The sequence below is a fragment of the Mus caroli genome, chromosome 8 (genome assembly GCF_900094665.2).
Source record: "Mus caroli chromosome 8, CAROLI_EIJ_v1.1, whole genome shotgun sequence".
Taxonomy (NCBI): Eukaryota; Metazoa; Chordata; class Mammalia; order Rodentia; family Muridae; genus Mus; species Mus caroli.
In genome coordinates, this window is record NC_034577.1 from 21871783 (window position 1) to 21877743 (window position 5961).

General features: G+C 38.3%; 1 non-coding gene across 1 annotated transcript; it reads right to left on the reverse strand.

Moving 5' to 3' along the window:
• Nucleotides 1-1962: 1962 nt before the first annotated feature.
• LOC115031876 lies at nt 1963-2069 on the reverse strand. The gene has a single exon (XR_003837512.1). It is a non-coding gene; the product is annotated as a U6 spliceosomal RNA (small nuclear RNA).
• Between the last annotated feature and the right edge of the window lie 3892 nt (nt 2070-5961).

The window sequence follows — 5961 nt, forward strand, 5'->3', positions numbered from 1 at the left end:
GGTATGGCAGTCTCTAGATGGTTCATCCTTTCGTCACAGCTCCAATCTTTGTTTCTGTAACTCCTTCCATGGATGAAACTTTGTACTTTTATGAGGTCCCATTTGTCAATTCTTGATCTTAGAGCATAAGCTATTGCTTATTCTGTTATTGCTTTATTCTGTTCAAGAAAATTTTCCCTGTGCCCATGTGCTCAAGTCTCTCCCCCACTTTCTTTTCTATTAGTTTCAGTGTATCTGGTTTAATGTGGAGGGCCTTGTTCCACTTGGACTTGAGCTTTGTGCAAGGAGATGAGAATGGATTGATTTGTATCCTTCTGCATGTTAACTGCCAGTTAAACGAGCACCAATTGTTGAAAAATGTGTTTTCCTCCTGGATGGTTTTAGCTCCTTTGTCAAAAATCAAGTGACCATAGGTGTGTGGGTTCATTTCTGAGTCTTCAATTCTATTCCATTGATCTCTGTCCATCACTGTACCATTACCATGCAGTTTTTTTTTGTTTGTTTTTTTTTAAATTATGATTGCTCTCTAGCACAGCTTGAGGTCCGGGATGCTGATTACCCTAGAAGTTCTTTTATTGTTGAGAATAGCTTTCGCTCTGTTGGATTTTTTGTTATTCCAGATGAATTTGAGAATTGCTCTTTCTAACTTTATGAAGTATTGAGTTGGAATTTTGATGGAGATTTAATTGAATCTATATATTGCTTTTGGCAAAATGGCCATTTTTACTATATTAATCCTGCCAATCCACAAGCATGGGAGATCTTTCCATCTTCTGATATCTTCTTCAATTTCTTTCTTCAGAGACTTGAAGTTCTTGTCATACAGATCTTTCACTTGTTTAGTTAGAGTCATACATGATACTTTATATTGTTTGTGACTATTGTGAAGGGTATTGTTTTCCTAATTTCTTTCTCAGCCAGTTTATCCTTTGAGTATAGGGAGGCTACTGATGTGTTTGAGTTAATTTTATATCTGGCCACTTTGCTGAAGTTGTTTATCAGCTGTAGGAGTTCTCTGGTTGAGTTTTTAGGGTCACCTAATTATACTATCATATCATCTACAAATAGTGACACTTTAACGTCTTCCTTTCCAATTTGTATCTTTTTGACCTCCTGTTGTTGTCTAATCGCTCTAGCTAGAACTTCAAGTACTATATTGAATAGATAGAGAGAGAGAGGGCAGCCCTGCCTAGTCCCTGATTTTAGTGGGATAACGTCAAGTTTCTCTCCATTTAGTTTGATGTTGACTACTGGTTTGCTGTATATTGCTTTTACTGTGTTTAGGTATGGGCCTTGAATTCCTGATCTTTCCAAGACTTTTAATATGAAGGAATGTTGAATTTTGTCAAATGCTTTTTCAGCATACAATGAAATAACCATGTGGTTTTTTTTCTTTGAGCTTGTTTATGTAGTGGGTTACATTGATGGTTTTCCATATATTGAACCATCCCTGCATCTCTGGGATGAAGCCTACTTGATTGTGGTGAATGGTTGTTTTGATGTGTTCTTGGATTCGTTTGGTAAGAATTTTATCGAGTATTTTTGCATTAGTATTCATAAGGGAAATTGGTCTGAAGTTATCTTTCTTTGTTGGGTCTTTGTGTGGTTTTGGTATTAGTGTAATTTGGCTCCAAAAAGAATTGGATAGTGTTCCTTCTGTTTCTATTTTGTGGAATAGTTTGAAGAGTATTGGTATTAGGTCTTCTTTGAAGGTCTGATAGAATTCTGCACTAAAACCATCTGGTCCAGGGCTTTTTTTTTTTTTTTTTTTTTTGGTTTGAGACTTATAACTGTTTCTATTTCTTTAGGGGTTATGGTTATGAGACTTTTTAGATGGTTTATCTGATCATGATTTAAATTTGGTATTTCATATCTGTCTAGAAAATTGTCTATTTCATCCAGATTTTCCTGTTGTGTTGAGTATAGGCTTTTGTAGTAGGATCTGATGGTTTTTTGAATGTAAGAAATATGGAATGCTTCACAAATTTGGGTGTCATCCTTGCATAGGGGCCATGCTAATCTTCTTTGTATTGTTTCAAATTTAGTGTATGTGCTGCCAAAGTGAGCACAAGTTTGTAGTTTTCTCTTTGCACTGCTGGGGATGGGAGCCTAGGGCACATTCTCCAGGTGAGCCACACACAGCTTTCAGTGGATTCCTTAGCCCTGCATGGGCACCACTCAGCAACTTCCAGTGAAGGACATGCTGTAGTGGAAATGGTTTCCAAGACAAGATTCTGGGGATTCTGGGGATTCTGGAACTCCATTCCAGCCTCCTGACTTCTCTTTTTTCAAAGTAATTATCTGGGGTCTTCAACATACAAATAAATGTGCCTAAACTGTACGTCTCCTGATGTAGAAACAATTTCAGCTTCGGTACCATTGTACTAGAATGAGCAATTGTGTGAAATAAAATTTAATTCCATTGCAGGAATTCTTGCTTTGTGATTGGAAATGAAAAAAAAAAAAAACTATACCAAGTCCTATTTATTTCCTAGGGACCTCATAGTAAATCAGCACAAATTTGGTGGGTAAATACCACAAAATACTATCATTTCAGAGCTCTGAGGCTAATAGCCCCAAATGCAGGTGTTAGCAAAGCCAGACTTTCCTGTAGGCTCTGACAGAAAATCTTTCTTGTCTTTTCCAGGTCTTGATGATTCCAGGTGTGCCTTGGCTTAGAGTTTTCTAATTCAGATCTCTGCATCTGTAGCTACAGGGCTTTGTCTGTGTCCTGTCACCTTGCCTCTTTCTCCTGTGTCACTTCCAAGGAAAGTAGGAGTTGGATTTAGAGCACAGTCCTAAGAAATGCTGCTTCTGCAGATGTGGGGTCTGGCCCATGCCACTGAATCTTTAAAGCTTGGTGGCTGATTCGGATGAACATGACCAGCTCTGTCCATCTGGGGAGAAACTTCTTCCAGAGAGCTGGGGAAGGTTTGCATGTGGCTCATTCACAGAAGAGCTCTGTGATATTATAGATTTTGACATTTCTGGGACATTCCTGTCTCTGCCAGTTTGTGTATCCTAAAACAAAACTGTGAGAGAGATGCTGAGGTTGTTATGTGGGTGGTATCTTACATGTGAAACAGCTCAGTGAGCACTGGGTGGGGTGGGGCAGAATTCTTCAGTCTTTTTGGTGTACTAACACATGATGGACTGTGGACACAGAGGGTATACATTCATTTTCAAGCTCCCATTGAATATTGACAAAAATTGAGCTTTGATTATGGCAATAAAGACTCTGTATCACATAATGAATCCACCGTCCAGAAAAATCAAAACTAAATCAAATCTCAGTTCTGAACTCTCCAAACTTGTCTTCCTTGTAGATATCAAAATGCTGCATTGGTCCTCTATTTCTGAAGGGAGGGGAAACAAACTTAATAATGCACATAAAGTCAATGCTCAGGCCTCACTGGAGTATGCACACAACTGAAGATAATATTAATTCTAGGGTCCTAACTACACCAGATCTAAGCCCAAAGTAGTGCCTAATGAAGTATCCTCCCAAAGACTCTTTGTTCCTACAAGTCTTTCAGTGCTTCATGCCTCTCTGCTTCATTGGTGAGAATGTGTGACCTTACCATTGGTTATCTTACGAATACCAAAGCCATTCTTCAACCTGAGGCAACTGAAGAGGTCTAGGTATGGGGTGCAGACATAGATGTTGGTGGGGACAGAATGAAGAAAATGGTGCAGTGCCTTTAAAGAACAAAGCAGAAAAAGAGTCCACCCACCTAGAATTTTATTCCCAGCAAAACTGTTTCATAAGCAAAGGTCAAGTAATCACTTCCAATTAGGGTAAAGCACAAAACACTATAGCAAACTATAGCAAACTTGTGCTACAACCAGTCTTGAACAGAGTCATCCACTCTAGCCAATAGACAAGCAACAGGCCAGTGAGACCTTCACTCAAAAACATGGTGGATGGAACCTGAAGAATGACAGATACCAGAGATGTCCTCTGGTGTTCACGTTTACCAATGACTTGGAAATGCTCACAGAATATCCTTATTGTCTTGGCTGATTCTTTGTCAACTTGACAGAAATTAGAGTTATGTAGGAAGAGGAATCCTCATTAAGAAAATGCCTGAATAAATGTGCATATAGCTAAAGATAATTTAGAACGTTTGCTTACTTAATGATTGTTGTGGTAAGGATAGCCTAGCCTACTGTGAGTTCCTGGGTTTTCTATAAGAAAGCAGTATGAGAAAGCCATGGACAGTATCCAGTTTTCTATAAGAAAGCAGTATGAGAAACCCTAAGACAGCACTAATCCTAGTATACAGGGGCTGAGGCAGGTCACTCTCAACTTTAGATAAAACTGATCTACAATACTGAGATCCTGTGATACACAAACATGGAATTTTATGACTTTTACTACCACTGTTTTATTGAGGGTTTTTGTATGAAAGTGATTTGGTCTTTAGTTCTCTTTTACATGATCTATTTTTCTGACCTTAGTAAGTCATAGTAAGATTGGGAGACATTTTCTCTTTTGGAAGAATTTATTAAATATTGGTTTTTTAAATTTTAAATGATTGCTAAGTTATTGATACCATTCTTTCATCTATTGGGAATTTTAAATTCCAAAGAGTCTCTTGGCTGACATTCCCCTTTCTGTCCCTTAACTCCTGTTATTAAGTGGATCTTTTGTAGAGATGAGGTCTTTCATAGTATTCAGCCTGACTTGGGTCAAGCATCCCCCTGCCGGAGTCTCCTGAGTAGCTAGAACTAAATGTCACACCTGACTAGCTACTGATTCCACCTCAGGGGTTGATTTAATCTACCTGGGAAATGTTCACTTCATTTAATTCATCTGCGTTGACAAACAGGTATTCAAATATCCCTTCACAATCCTCTCATTGTTGTAAGAGCAGAACTGACTCTGCCTTCTTCCATTCCTGGTTTATAGAGTTTTCTCCGTTTTTTCTGTTTTCTCTGTTTTCCTACTCCCCCCTTTTATTTGTTGTCTATTTCGTTAAATGGTTGCCAGCTTTGATTTGATGCTTTCAGAACACTAACTTTTAGCAACATCGTTTCCCTTTGGATTTTAACCTTGTTCTGCAGCCATCTCTACTCCATTCCTGTTTGATTTATTTTCTCTCATTTAGACTTTCCCATATACTGAGGTACAGGATTAAGCTCTTAGTTTGAGAACTGCTTTTCAATCTGTGTGCTTCCAGCTACACATTCCCCTCTGTGTGGCTTTCACGGTATCCATAAGATTCACAAGTTATGGTTATTTATTTATTTTTACCACAAAAGCATTTTCTACTTTCCATGTTGATTTTTAGTTTGTCCCATTGGCTGTTCAAGAATGTGTGGTTAATTTCCATACATCCATAAAGTGTCCATCTTCAGTTACTCATGTTGAATTCATTTCATTGTGATCAGAGAGTAGGTATTGTACAATGTCTACCCCATCAAATGTATCCATCCCTTTATGGTCTATGACATGGTCTAATGTGGAGTATTCTATCCACTCTTGTGAGAAGTGTGTTCTGCTGTCCTGTGGATATCTGTAGAGTTTCATTGATTCATTGTGGTGTTCAGGTCGAGTCTTGCCTTTCTGCCTTGTTATTCCAGATGGTGATGGAAGGGTGTCCTAGGGCTTTCCAGATGATTCTGTTGTTTTCACTGTGTTTTCTGTGTTAGCTTCTGCTAGTTTTACCTCATGCAGTTGGTACCCTGCCATTTGATACATACATGCTTGTGACCATTCTGTATCACTGGTACCCTGGCTGCTTCATATTTCTTAAATGTTTATTGATGGCTAGCACCATTTTTATTTGAATGCCAATATTACTATAGATAGTTCTAGCTGCTTTGCTTTTTTTTTTTTTACTATTTATTTATTTATTAATTAGATATTTTCTTTATATACATTTCAAATGCTATCCCGAAAGTTCCCTACACCCTCCCCCCACCCTGCTTCTCTACCCACACACTCCCACTTCTTGG